Source organism: Megalopta genalis, chromosome 6 (assembly GCF_051020955.1).
Source record: "Megalopta genalis isolate 19385.01 chromosome 6, iyMegGena1_principal, whole genome shotgun sequence".
NCBI lineage: Eukaryota > Metazoa > Arthropoda > Insecta > Hymenoptera > Halictidae > Megalopta > Megalopta genalis.
In genome coordinates, this window is record NC_135018.1 from 11,942,867 (window position 1) to 11,956,197 (window position 13,331).

General features: G+C 39.3%; 1 protein-coding gene and 1 long non-coding RNA gene across 9 annotated transcripts in view; both read right to left on the reverse strand.

The window, feature by feature from the left end:
* LOC117225952 (glutamate receptor ionotropic, kainate 2) overlaps positions 1-13,331 on the reverse strand; it is a 252,150-nt gene that overhangs the window by 130,987 nt on the left and 107,832 nt on the right. The gene's annotated exons all lie outside the window — the stretch shown is intronic.
* On the reverse strand, positions 2,256-4,635 carry LOC117225993 (uncharacterized). Its single transcript, XR_004491682.2, has 3 exons — positions 4,441-4,635; positions 3,877-4,197; positions 2,256-3,777 (listed from the first exon to the last, which is right to left on the reverse strand). It is a non-coding gene; the product is annotated as an uncharacterized LOC117225993 (long non-coding RNA).

The window sequence follows — 13,331 nt, forward strand, 5'->3', positions numbered from 1 at the left end:
TTATTTCCTTTTGTCATTTCAAATAGTAGCAAAGTTAAAATAAAGGTATATTAATCATTAGACAATAAACTAGTCCCTTTAACATTTAAAACAGATTGAAGTCATTGGTACAGTTTTAAAAAACTTATAGCGTTATAAAGGATGTAGTAAATATTAAAGACATTGAAATTAAAATCGTCATATAAAATCTTATATTGTAATTATATTTCTAGCCAAATATTATATCTACTATATTTACATTCGTAGTTAAATACGGTAAAATTATTGCTATTTGGAAAGAATTATTTAAACACAGTGTATTTAACTTTTCACTTTGAATTTCGTATTTTTACAACATATTAAAATCCAGCAATTTCTATAAGAGTACTGACATTCATAAAAATCCTATGGAACAAGGAATTGTGGTTAATCTTTTTAAGAAAAGTACCATCGTGCAGCGTCTCTCGTGAAAATCCCTACCATATTATTGTTGCGAAAAAATCATTACGCACCGGTTGCGCCGCAATAATAATGCTCCTGGGTGTACTGCCTCTATCGGGTCTGCGGGTCGTCTTTCGGTTCAACTGTCAGCGTGAACAAAGTGGTCCCCGTGGACGTGACCTTTAACCTCCTAAACGCCACCACCGACTGAAGCGAGAATTCACGCGGCACCGTGGTCTCGGGTTTTAGAACGGTTCGCTACAGTCCAGGGAATAAGATCAAATCGGTAGCAAAAGCGCGTGTAGGCACAAACCCGCGTTTTATCCGACTTCGTCGTTTCTCTGCCGCTCTTTGAAATTCATACCTCTAACCTCGCCAGCGCGGCGCTTTTTACGGCTACTTCAGCGACGGCGCTGCTGCCAAACCTGAATTTCTGTTCCTTTGCCTTGCATCTCGTACCCAGGGGAGACCAGTTCCATGGCTTTTGAGCTTGAGTTTATTCGAGCCGCTTCGGGAGATAGGATGCGTCGTTGAATAATATTCGAGCAAATAGCCAGCGATGCACCGAACGGCCACTGTTGTCACTATTTTACTTTGCATATATCGTAATTGAGAGCGGGATCAAAACCGGCGATTAATAGTTGATTTAATACGTAATTGCAGACCTGTGGCTCGAATCGTTTAAGCGGAAACCTGTAATATTAGGCTTTATGATACTTTTATGTAATAGAGAATATTGTAATTAGAATAAGAAAAGTTTGGATAAAAAGTCACGTTAACATTGTGGCATCCGAGTTTATGTTAAAGTGACAATACATCAACGTTTGTGATCATGGATTAAATGTGAGAAACAAATGTGTATAGATGTGTATAGTATGTGCAGAAGTCATAGTTTAAATAATGTGAATAGCGTACAAAAATTGATACCACACAAGAGTATCTTCCAAGGTAATTTTTTGGGGAAATTTTAAGGTCATCAATATTTTATACATATTTCGTACATTATCTCAAATATAATTTTATACATTTCTATTTCATCGTATAGTTAATAAAAATACTACGTCAGACGTGTTTAATAACAGGACATTTAAATAATCTTGCAATATAAATGAAGCAGTGAATTCAGTAATCATAGTAATTGCTGTTTCAATTTATGCCAACGTGCAAAGGCTCATTTTATAATAAGTATTTTCGTCTCTTGTCTGATCGTGAATGTACCTTATTTCACTCAACCGCTCATAGGCCACGTTCTATTTCAGTCCAGATTGCACATTTTAATCATAGGTCGCCCCATTGAGCTTGTCGGACAATGCACTAACTCTATTCTACTTATCTGCACACGGACGATAGCCAAGTCTATTTCTCTGATTATAGGTTGCGCCGATTCTACTTACTTTATCATGGCTCGTCCCAAATCGATTTATCTGTGCATAAAACAGATTCCACTGCATTTTTCAGTAGTTCACCCTCATTCTCTTATGACCATGGACCACTCCCTATATTCTTGTCTAATTATTGTCTTACCACAAGTCGTTGCATCTTAATATCATTTGAATACTTTTAGTCTATTGAAAGATGAAGCGATTGTAAATCATCTTTAGCAACTAATATGTATTACAGATGATCTTAAGGAGAAGTACTTATCTTAGAAATATTTTCAATTGAAACTTTATCCAACTTCTTTCCTTAATGATCACGAATTTGATGCACTTACGACAAAATTCAATGAATAATATTTAAAGTAGTAAATTAAAAGCTTATCTATGTTCTTTTTCAAATGATTCTGCGGATCTGATGCATTTGCGACAAACAAGGTGTCGATATTTATTGTTTTCACTTCTGGATTTGAATTTTGGACAAACGTTCGATGTCGAGTTACAAGAATTTGGTACTCGGTTCCCATACCTGGTTTTTTTGGCTTGGTTCTAGCCCTGACCTACATCCGATGGGTAACTGTAGTCAACGACCACAACAAGCCGAATACCGAAGACTGTGTGTGCATTATTTATACTTTTGGCACGGCGCCTCGTTCTACAGGGAGAATTCCACGGCGAAGCCCGCCGTAGCGGAAGCATTAAAATAGTTAATAAGATGAAGTTTGCTTATGGAAATCCATCATTTTTGAAATGTACCAACTTATCACCGTAGCATTTAGTGCACTCCTTTTTTTATAATGAGTTACGCAGTGCAAACCCATCTTCATAAATAAACAATAAATAGCAAAAAAAAATAAAAATATAAAGTAATATAATTAAATAAATTTAAAAAAAAAATAATATAATTAAATATTAATGTTTATCTTTTTCTTATTTAATTATAATAAAAATTGTATTTTGCATTGTTGGTAGTATTGCTATTTTTTTACAACTGATTTACAAAATCCTTATTTATTGCAATTTTAAGGTTAATGGATTTATACCGATTGGCTCCAGAGCCGTCCATATACTTTACAATAAAATAAAATAAGAGCGCGTATATAACCTGTAAAATATGTGTGCCATTCCGTTCTTTGACGTCGCAATAAAATTCTGGTCTCTTCTCATCAATACTTAAACATTGTAGATACCCAATAAATACAAATTAACTGCAAAGAAAATGGTACGACGAGGAGTTAAAGAAACATAAGTTCATCCTAACAAACATCTCCGGAAACACACGTTTCCCTAGGTACATCTGTAGAACTTGTACAATTTTAAAAGAGATAATGTTGTAAACTTCGTCGAAATATCTGACCCAGCTCTAAAGGATGATGGTCGACTGGCGAGATGCCGCGCGAAGATGGACGAGCATGATCTATTCGCGCTGCGCGCAAAATGTTTTCTATCCGGCCAGCAGAAATTGTTCCGCCGGAAAGTATTAAAATACTTTGAACGAGAAACAACTTCGGCGAACATTGCTGTGTTCCGTTTCCTTTCGGGTCGAAGTCGAAAATAACCCACTTTGAAAGCGACGCTCGCTCTTTCCCTTCTCCTTTATAGTCTCCGGTAACGGCGTTAAGTTTTACCTTCGACAGAGTATCGAGCGAGGCTGCGCGGTATTAAAGCAAGAAAAACCGCGAGACGGAAGTGTGCCATTTATTCTTAACACCTCGCGACTCGGCTTGCAGCGAGATAACTTTCCCGAATCTCCATAGTCGTCTCACGAAATTCTTACTGGCGGAGTTTTGACGACGGTGAGGAATTCCCGGCAAAGACGGGAGGCGTGCTGAAACAACATTGTTCGTCGCAGAATTCATAAAACGTACCGAGTTGGCGCGTCGGGAAGCAGACAGGAAAAGTGCCAGTCGAAGCAGCAGTCGACTCGTTCAAAGACAGATGATCTATGGGCATCTGGATCATCCATCAGGAACTCGCCGAGCTACAATCGAAATTAAAAGTCTCAGAACCTCGTTCCTTATCTCCTCGTTGCCAAGTTTCTCTGACACGAAACTTCCGAACTTCGAGTTGTTTCATTTACCTTGCGCACGATTTCTCTTTGTTTCCGCTTTTTCGATTTTCTTTGAAAACCTTTCAGCTTGCGCGTGCGGTGGTATGGAAAGCGATTTTCAGTGACCGAAATTCAGTTTACCAACTTTGGTATTGTAGGAGGAGGAAATTGGCATTTCTGAGGACTAGGAGTGAATCAGTCATCGGTCGGCCGGGATAACTTAATTGGTTAAAGTAGCCGCCTAGCAAGAGAGCGAAAAATTCGGGTTCGGATCCCGGTCCCGATCGGTAGACTCATTTTCTAATGTAGTATTGTGCAAATATTTTTTCTATGAGTGACTGCCCTTTAAAGCTGCAAAATCGAAAAGTATTACTAGCCTACGATAACTCTGTAATGAAAATGTAAGTGTTCTAAATACACAGATTTAAATGATAGTTTTATATCTTTTTTATTCATTTTAAATCAATGTGTATTATACAGTGCAAATTGTTAGATTAGACAAAGTTCAAGTACTACTTTCTGCTAATTTTAACTTTACTGAGATTTTGACAAATAGATGTTCAATGTACGATGTTTTCAATGTTGGAAACTTACCTATATACTGATAGTGTCAACTCTTATTAGTGTTAAGTATTAATCTTCCCGTAGAGTATTTCTGTAGCATTTATTATTTATGCTCCATTTATTTCTATGTTTGCTACATTTCTTGTAGCATTAGTTTTTTTTTATCGATTTTGTTTGATTTTATGTATCCTTAGCTGTGCAAATCTTTTTAGCCAAATCTTATATGAATGCTAAAGATATGGATTATACATATATTATAGTTTATTTATATCATTTATTTAGTTCAGTTGTGCAATAGTTAAACAAGATGTATCGTATTTACCAGATCCACTATTAACACATTTGATACTGTAGTAAAGGTGATAAAGCTTAGGACCACTTAATCAGCTGTTCATCATTATTCATAAACACATAAAGATTTCTTGATCCAATCCACTCAAACGACCTCGAATAGAAATTAATCTTCAGGGGTATTTTCTTTCTTATGTTCTTAAGTAACTATCTTGATCGCAACTAAAATCTAATTTCCACAATATGTACCTACATACAGTAGAACCTCGATTATCCGAACTTCTGGTATTTCAATTCTCTGTTTAATAAATATATGTCTCACACTTGAACTGTTCAATTTATGCCAAGCCACATGGAACCGTATTTATTGTATATACAAGTCAGTCGGTTTTTTTAGTTTAGCACTGTAACTGAGGCATTGTTGTATTATCGAAACAACCATGTCCAGTTGATTCTGTTGCAGTATATATACTCGCATGTTATCGTTCCACAGGAATCCGTTAGAATCCAAATCAGAGAAGCTTGTCTAGTAAGGGAGATGTTTCGTAGAGGAACGATTTCGAGACGACTTTCTCTATTTCGCCAGTGTTTACGACGCCGTGGCTGGATCCGTTCGCTCGGACGTGTCTCGTGCCGCGATTTAAGTCGGTTGGCGTGCTGCCCGTAAAGAAACGAAGCCTCTTGGCTCTCCTTCTTCGTTAAGTTGCGATGGAGCCCGGGTATTTTATCTTCCGTCTCTGCACCGGACTTCGCCGGCCGCCTGGTATAATTTACCGTGACGTAAAAAGGTCTTACGTCCATGACCAGACCATGATATCAAGGCTGCCAGTGTTCGCTGGAGGAATCGTGTTAACGGGAAAGAAGGATGAGAAACGAGACGAGCAACTGTATTGATAAATGAGAACGTAAGCTAGCGGATATGTACCGAGGGCGCCAAGGATGTTCACTGCACCCGAGTAAGGTGGATCTCGAAAGCGTGAGACAAAACGGTGGGATCATGTCCAATAGAGAGTTACACACACTCTATAACCTTCCAGGGTTTTTAAGACTTCCCAGAGAGCGTGATCGACTGGCACAGACCGATTAGTCTGTTCAGGAAATAACTTCCACCTGGATTTATAAATTTGAGTACGCGTTTCTGGTCGAGTCGTGAGATCAATACAAAATAAAAATATAAACTTCCTAAATTGCGTGGTAATGAATTGCTCTACAACAAAACAGTGACCAATGAGAGGCGAGATCAGCTGGCACGATGCGGCCGAGTCAATGAGCGAAACTGGGCTTCGACCGCTCGTTAGTTCGGTCGCCTCGTGCGACCGCTCGACCGCTGGCGCTGTTGGCTCGGCCGCCTAGCGCCAGCTGAGCTGGGATTCGACCGCTCGACCGCTGGCGCTGTTGGCTCGGCCCTTGGCGCCGTTGGCTCGGCCGCTGGCGCCGTTGGCTCGGCCGCTTACCGCCAGCCGTGCTCGCCTCTCATTAGTCAGTGCTTTTCGTTAATAACTCGTAAACGAAGCCACGGATTACATTTTCGCTAAGGAAAAAATTACTTCAAATAACCTCAAGAATCACCCCATTCCGGGTGTTAACATATGTTAATTATGGGACTCCCTGTATATAGATGCTAGTTATGTACGAGATATTAAATCGAGTTCAAGGTTCCTTTATTAGCGTTCATAGCAGTTGATTTCTGAACATAACAGTGTGATATTACCTCGTTACGAAGTACAAGTCATCAATATCCTTATATGGTCAGTTTAAACAACCGAAACACATGTTTAGCTTTCATAGTCGCCAATATTTACAAAACGTTTACACATGGCTTTGTGCGTAGAAGATTCTGACATCTACGAAAAAAATGTCTTGGAAATAAAAAAACTTATCACTGCATATGCCCTTTGACTTACTTAGCATAACTTCGTCTCAATTGTGCTTTAAATCATGTCATCACATTAAACTTTCAATTTGTAACATTTTCCGCCACTGTTAAGAGCTTTCAAGATATTCAAAAGATTAAAAGAAGACACATTATGTTTGCATTATAAACAGCTTTACATGTTTTACAGTCCAGGTGATTATGAAATTTTATAGAATATCATTGAAATGAGAAAATAGGATAGTGAAGCCGGTTACTGTGTGTGGGATGACTAATTGTTGTGCCTTGCATAATTAACTTCCTAATGATTGAATAAGACATATTAAATCTTCTTATTAAAGAATGAACAAAATAAAAGAATTAAAAAATTTAATATGTCCTATTTGATAAATATAAAGTTAATTATGTCCAAAAACAGACGAAAGGCACAACAATTGATCACCCCACAGTAACTGGTCAGTAGCAGTATCCTCGAGTTGTGAACATCGTCTTTTTCGTATTCAATCGGAACGGGAAATATCGTTGAGGAATCTCATGAAGGCGGCATTGGCTCGCGATGAGTACGACTAATATTCAGAATACCTGCTGGCAAGAGTATTGTAAGCCCTCTCGGACCCACGTTTTCAGACTTCCGAGGACTCCGTTGTTTTATAGCCACTCATGAAACGGGAAGATCGGAGGGGAATAAGACGTTGCTAATTGGTTGATTGCTCAGACGCTTGTAAGAGTCTGACGCTTATTCCGCATAGTTTTCAACGTAGGTAGCAGAGTCAGCCTAGCAGAGTGAAGAGGTCTCGCCTCGAGCACAATGAACAACGAAATACACACGACGATGCTTTCGTTCTCGCGTGCATAAGACACTCCTCCCGAAAATGAAACTTCCAACTCGATTCATATTTAGTCGATGTTTCTCTTTCAAGTTTCTTCAAATCAATAACATTTGCGAATAATCAGGTTGACTAACACTTTGATTGTCGTGACACTCATATTTCGGCGACGGAATGATTTGTTCATACTTGAAAATTATTTTTGACGCTATTCAATTTTAAATCGGTCGTATCTTCTTATTTTTATTACGATACGTAAAATGTAAGAACATTGTAAAAGTAATTGGTGCAACTTAACTTTCCAATTTTAATTTAATTAAACGAAATGCTTCGAATATACTAAATGTTCGATAATAATTGCACCTGCTCGCTACACGTTCAAAGATGTCGAAAATCGCGATAGTGTTCCTTGACAGTGCAGAATAATTTCAATGAGAAGACCAGAGGTCTTATGAAGCATGTCGTTGAAGGGTGATGAAGGCTCATAAAGGTCTAAAGGCTTGATAGACGAGGTTGCAATCCTCGAGGGAAGCAGGACTTCTGTTCTGGTCAGACACGCCGGTCACGTAGTCAACGTTACCAAGGTCCCAGCTAACCAGAAACTTCAACTCTCAAGCGGCTGCTCGCCATATCTTACAAACGTAATTCCGCGAATGAGAACGCGGACGACAGAAGCTATGCGGGGGGGGGGGGGGCGAGCCGAAGCTAGGAAAAAAAAGGTGTCACGAGGCGCGAGCCAACGTTTCCACGATTATACTGAGCCTCGGATCTCTCAGCAGCTCGTAATTCTCCTCCCCTAAAGCCACCGCGAAGACACGAACGAGCACTGTAACGCACGGAACGGGAAGAGCATTCCCTTTCCTCGACTGCCTTACTGTCGCGATGCTCACGAAATGCGACATCTTAACTTACTCTCTCCGGTCGACCTGTCACTAGTTCACGAGAACCCGAAACTGCATCGCCGCCTAACGGAAACTTGGATTGAAACGTATGTGAAGCAATGGCTGCCTGCTGAAATTTTACTAAATCCAAAGTGAATTCCTGAATTGGCCCGAAGTGGATTTCCGTGTGACTGAGTGTCTCGTAAATATGTATGACTTAATAATTCCATCACTCACCGAGTTATTTCTTCCTAGGAATTCCGAAAGTTCTTGATAACGAATAATGCATTCATTTCTAATTAGGCATCCCGTTGAGGATTCAGCCTTTGTCGACGATCCAGAAATGTTGGAGCTTTTCAGATTTCTTGAAACATCCAACAAATCTGTCGATTTCAAACTTTAACTACATTTACCAATTCTTAGGGAATACTAGATATTTTCCGTAGTAAAAGATTTTAATTGCAATATTTTATTACATGAATGAAATTTGAGGGAGTGGAAACATTAAAAGAATTTGAAGATATTAACCCTTTCTATTGGAAAAATTTGCTCACATTAGCGACAATTTGTACATACTAATTTTAGAAGCAGTAATGAACGCACAAATAAAATATAATATGATATTAGAATAGAATTTGCAGTAATATTGTATTAATACAGATCATACATAATTTTTTGTCCTGTTAAATCTCTTGAGGGGTCACAGCCGAATGTAAAAGTTGGTTTGATATCTAGTGTGGGGTTTTCTTTGATCGCTTCTTTGGCAAGTAAATCTATACTTCTTGGTCGTCCCACCACTCCTCTATATATTTAAATTTTAATGAAATTTTGGTATTTATTATTTGATAGAAACTTGGCTATTGATGCTATAACCGAAAGTTAGCTTCTGTATTGAGTTAATTACGTTGTGAGAATCACTCCCACCAATCAGTCCCAGTCCCACCAACAGGTGACTTCTCTTCCCGCAAGTAACCGATCCGCCTTAATTTGTATATATAGAAACTTCGTCCGTTCTACTGACATCCCAACGTCTAAGGCAAGGACCCGCTAGGATAGCTTTACTGATGAATCCTTTAGCGGATCCCGAACGAAACGTCATCCCTCTCCCTTTTCCTCAACTCCGTCATCAAAGCCGCCGCCAAAGCATTATATAAGTTGGTAATATCCAGTGTTTGACTAATAGCGCAACCCTTTGCTGTGTAAGATTGATGTGTATGATGTAGTACCTACTGACTGAGAATTTTCTATTATACTGCCATCAGTATATAGGGTGTCCCAAAAATGTCTCGCAATTTGAAAATGTCTCCACTTCGTTCCTGAAGTCATTCGAAGTAACTTTTTCCTTAGTGAATCCACGGCTTTGTTTACGAGTTATTAACGAAAAACAGTGACCAATGAGAGATGAGAACAGCTAGCGCGGGACGGTCGAGCCAATGAGCAGAACTGAGCTTTGTGCGCTCTTTGGCTGGGCTGTCTCGCGCCAACCGAGCTCAATAAGATATTAGTAAGTGTGCTTATTCTGTATCCCAATGCCAATCAAATTTACGTGTATGTTATAGTAGATGGAATTGTTCAACTGCGGAAACATAGAATCTCCGAAACGCGTACAACTTTAGCGCTTTTCATGTACGGTTATAATTTTCATGCCTCGTTCATTAAAAGCGTATGTTGCGTGGAAGGAAAGAAGTCGGGTGATGTGTGGTTAAGTCCGAAGGACATTTGGCAGCGGTCGTTGCCAAGAACGTCGCAGAATGTAGCACAAGATGGGGGTTAGGGCCAGTCCATTGGCTGCGAAGCGTTTCTAATCTGTTTGCGATTGAAATCTTTTATCGCAGCTTCATTCGGACACACCATTGCGTCTACCTGCGTTGCAAAGTGGCCTGGGTCGAAGAATTAGCTGTTTTTTTGTGCTAAAAATGGTCAATTCTGGATCAGTTTGCATCGCGACGACTAGCGTTAGGACGCGGATAAAATCGATGCGTCGCCCTCGCTGCTTTCGCGAGATTACACAGCTTGAATTTTTGCACCGGGGACCGAGTGTAATCGGCTCAGAGATTCTCACGGCTCGTATTGCCAACTGATATTTATCTTGGAGGATTGCATGGCTCGAAATTGCTAATTTTAAGCGAGGATGGCACTGCGAATGGTCGGATCTCAACGCATCGCTTGCTGCATCGCGATGCAGAATACGATTTAATCTATACTTGGCCTGGATACTTTCCGGCTAAATATTTGAAACACTTGTGCCGAATTGTTTAATCACGAATATCAACCTATTAACGCGCAAATTGTTGTTTTACTTTTTCTCCGTCGGACGTTCTGGAGTCTGTAGTCGGAGATACCAGTTACCGATAGCGTAGACAGAATGATAATACTGCTGTGTTAATGCGAATTTTACGTTAATGAGGCTTGTTAGAAGATACATAAACACGTACGAGGGCAGAAATAAACTGATCACTAGACTGCGGATGTTTATGCATGACAAATATGCAAAACGTGCAAAATATTCACGAAAACATGTTATGTTATTCTGACATATTATACTTCGAATTACAATATATTACAAGCAGTTTTTATAAATTTGATGCCGTTAGTTGGTAGCGTTTGTCAGTAAAAATTAATTTGTATGCTAAACATGACCACTCCAATCTGTGCTGTGGAACATGTATCGGACTAATCGTGATTTTCGATAGCACTTTACACTTTTATTGTGTATTTGACAATAAATACTTTCTTCATTATTTTCACAAATGAGAAAATTCGGATCGTTTTCAGGTCAGCATTTTATTAATGAAATTCTACATTTTCAAAGTTTCGGTATTTTTACCTTGTTGCAAATTTACGACAAATAATAGACTAACTGATTTTAACAAGATAGATGATTGAGATGAGCATATGTATTTGTATATACACAACAAATAACGCATGCAATAATATATTGCATATGTTTTTAAACATAAATGTGCAAAACATATACGCATATTTCGCGTATGTAGAACTAGGAACATATGAATATGAACAAAATGGAACTACAATTTGTAACTTCCATCATATGCTTGGGTAGCGAATTATACAGATCTTTAATTCATATGTTTCAAAATGAGTTAAACTAGTGGAAGTTAAACTATGCTTAAGTTCTAAAACCCATGTTTCATATTGTAATTTATTTTATTTACTGCCTGCGGTTGGGTTCATATGAAAGGAAAAATTGAATACTTTAATTAACGTTCGTCATCATGCCTAGAGGGCGAGAACGAACGGTACAAGCAACAATATTCGTTGGTGAAAGCTAAATGCAGCGACAGCAATTATTCGAATTTTGCAAGGATGAAAATAATTTATACATTTACGGGAAAACTAATTTCACTCGAAGCATGGATTTGGGAAAAGGTGGGCCAGAATATGTACCGTGCGGCCGGAAATAACAGAATTATCTAGTGAAACGTATGCTTGGTAGAAAATTTGAAGGCACGAACGCACACCAATTTGTCATTCGATTATGTCAGTAATTCAAGCGTTCGCGTCGCACAACTCGCCCGTTCTAACTGTACAGTTTTGTTCAGCGAGAACATCGACTATCGGCCGCAGAAATATTGTTCGCGCGATGAAATTATGAAGCATTCAGGCAGACGTGTTCATTTGCCCCGTCGCGCGCTTTAAAATTGTCAATGAATTCGTTCATCGAATTTGGATTTCCGCAATATTATTCCAATTCTTTGTCAATTTCAAGATACGAGAGAAATGCAATCAATAAAACAATGAAATGCCTTTTACTCTGTGCCTTTGCTATCAAATTGCAGTTTCAATATCCAAACTAATCGCAGTGGCCTGCTAAAACCGATCAAAAACTATCTGATTTACTGCTGCAATAAAGTTCAAGGATACGCTTGCGAACCTGTTTTGCGCGTAGCTCGCGATGAGAATCGTGCAAGACGAATTTATCGGGGTCGTAAATCCCAGATACGAATTGAATTCAGCACTGCGAATCTATTCCTTTTCTTAATGCGTTTTACGGTGGGACGGATGATTGAAATATACAATGCGTGCATTTGATCGGAGGAGTGATAAAAAGCAACATCTTAAGAACAATCTTGACTGGTAACATGAATTTTCAATTATAGAATTCTTTTGTTTGCAGATAATTTGGACTACAAATTTATCCTTTATCCTTTATTTGTATTATCTCTTCAAACGAAGTTAAATAAGCTGCAAAAACAAATCAGAATAATTCTCGTTCCGAAGACATCAACGAACCTCGATTGAAACGAGAACTGTCCGGATTTGTTTTAGCAGTTTATTTAACCTACGCTTAAATGAACATGTTCTAAGGGATAATTCAGATAGAAGATAAAGAATGAAAAGTTTGGTAAAAAGTTGTGTTCACAAAACTAATTGGTAGCAAATGTTTATCGTATTGCTCGTAACGAGGTAACGAGATCTCGCTGAAAAATATTTCCTCACTTTCAGCTCGCGTAGGAAGGAACAACGAGTATCTTTATCCCGATTGCAACGACTCGCGCTCTAATTCGAATGGGTCTGGCAACATAGACATTTTCCACTGCCAAAGCAGGGAAAACGGAACTCGTTCGTGCTCCCTCGTTTAGAAGAGAAATTTCTAATTTCCACGTAGCATGGTCGAAGGAGCACGGCCCCGATTCTCAAGCAGACCCATCGGCGAGTGCGAGAAAATTCGAGCGACTCGCGCACGTTTGCTTGTCCCAAGCAGGAAATTGCAGTCCCGCGCACAGTCCGTCGCACTAAGAACACCGGCTTGGCTGCGATTCTCCCGCGAACAGATACAAGCCTGTCGGCGAGTGTTAATAAGTACGTCGCGGTCACATGGAATGGCGTGCATCTTCCAGCGCGGAACGAACCGTGTAGGGTCAGACGCGAGCGAAGCCGGTGAAGCCCCGCGTTGTCACGATTAGTTAAGTCGACGTCCACCTATATAAAGCGGTATACAGGGTGCTCTTCTACAAATCAAAATTCAAAGTGACATTTGTGTTTGAAAATGTTATACGATATCTCGTTTCGCGAGGGAGCTTATGC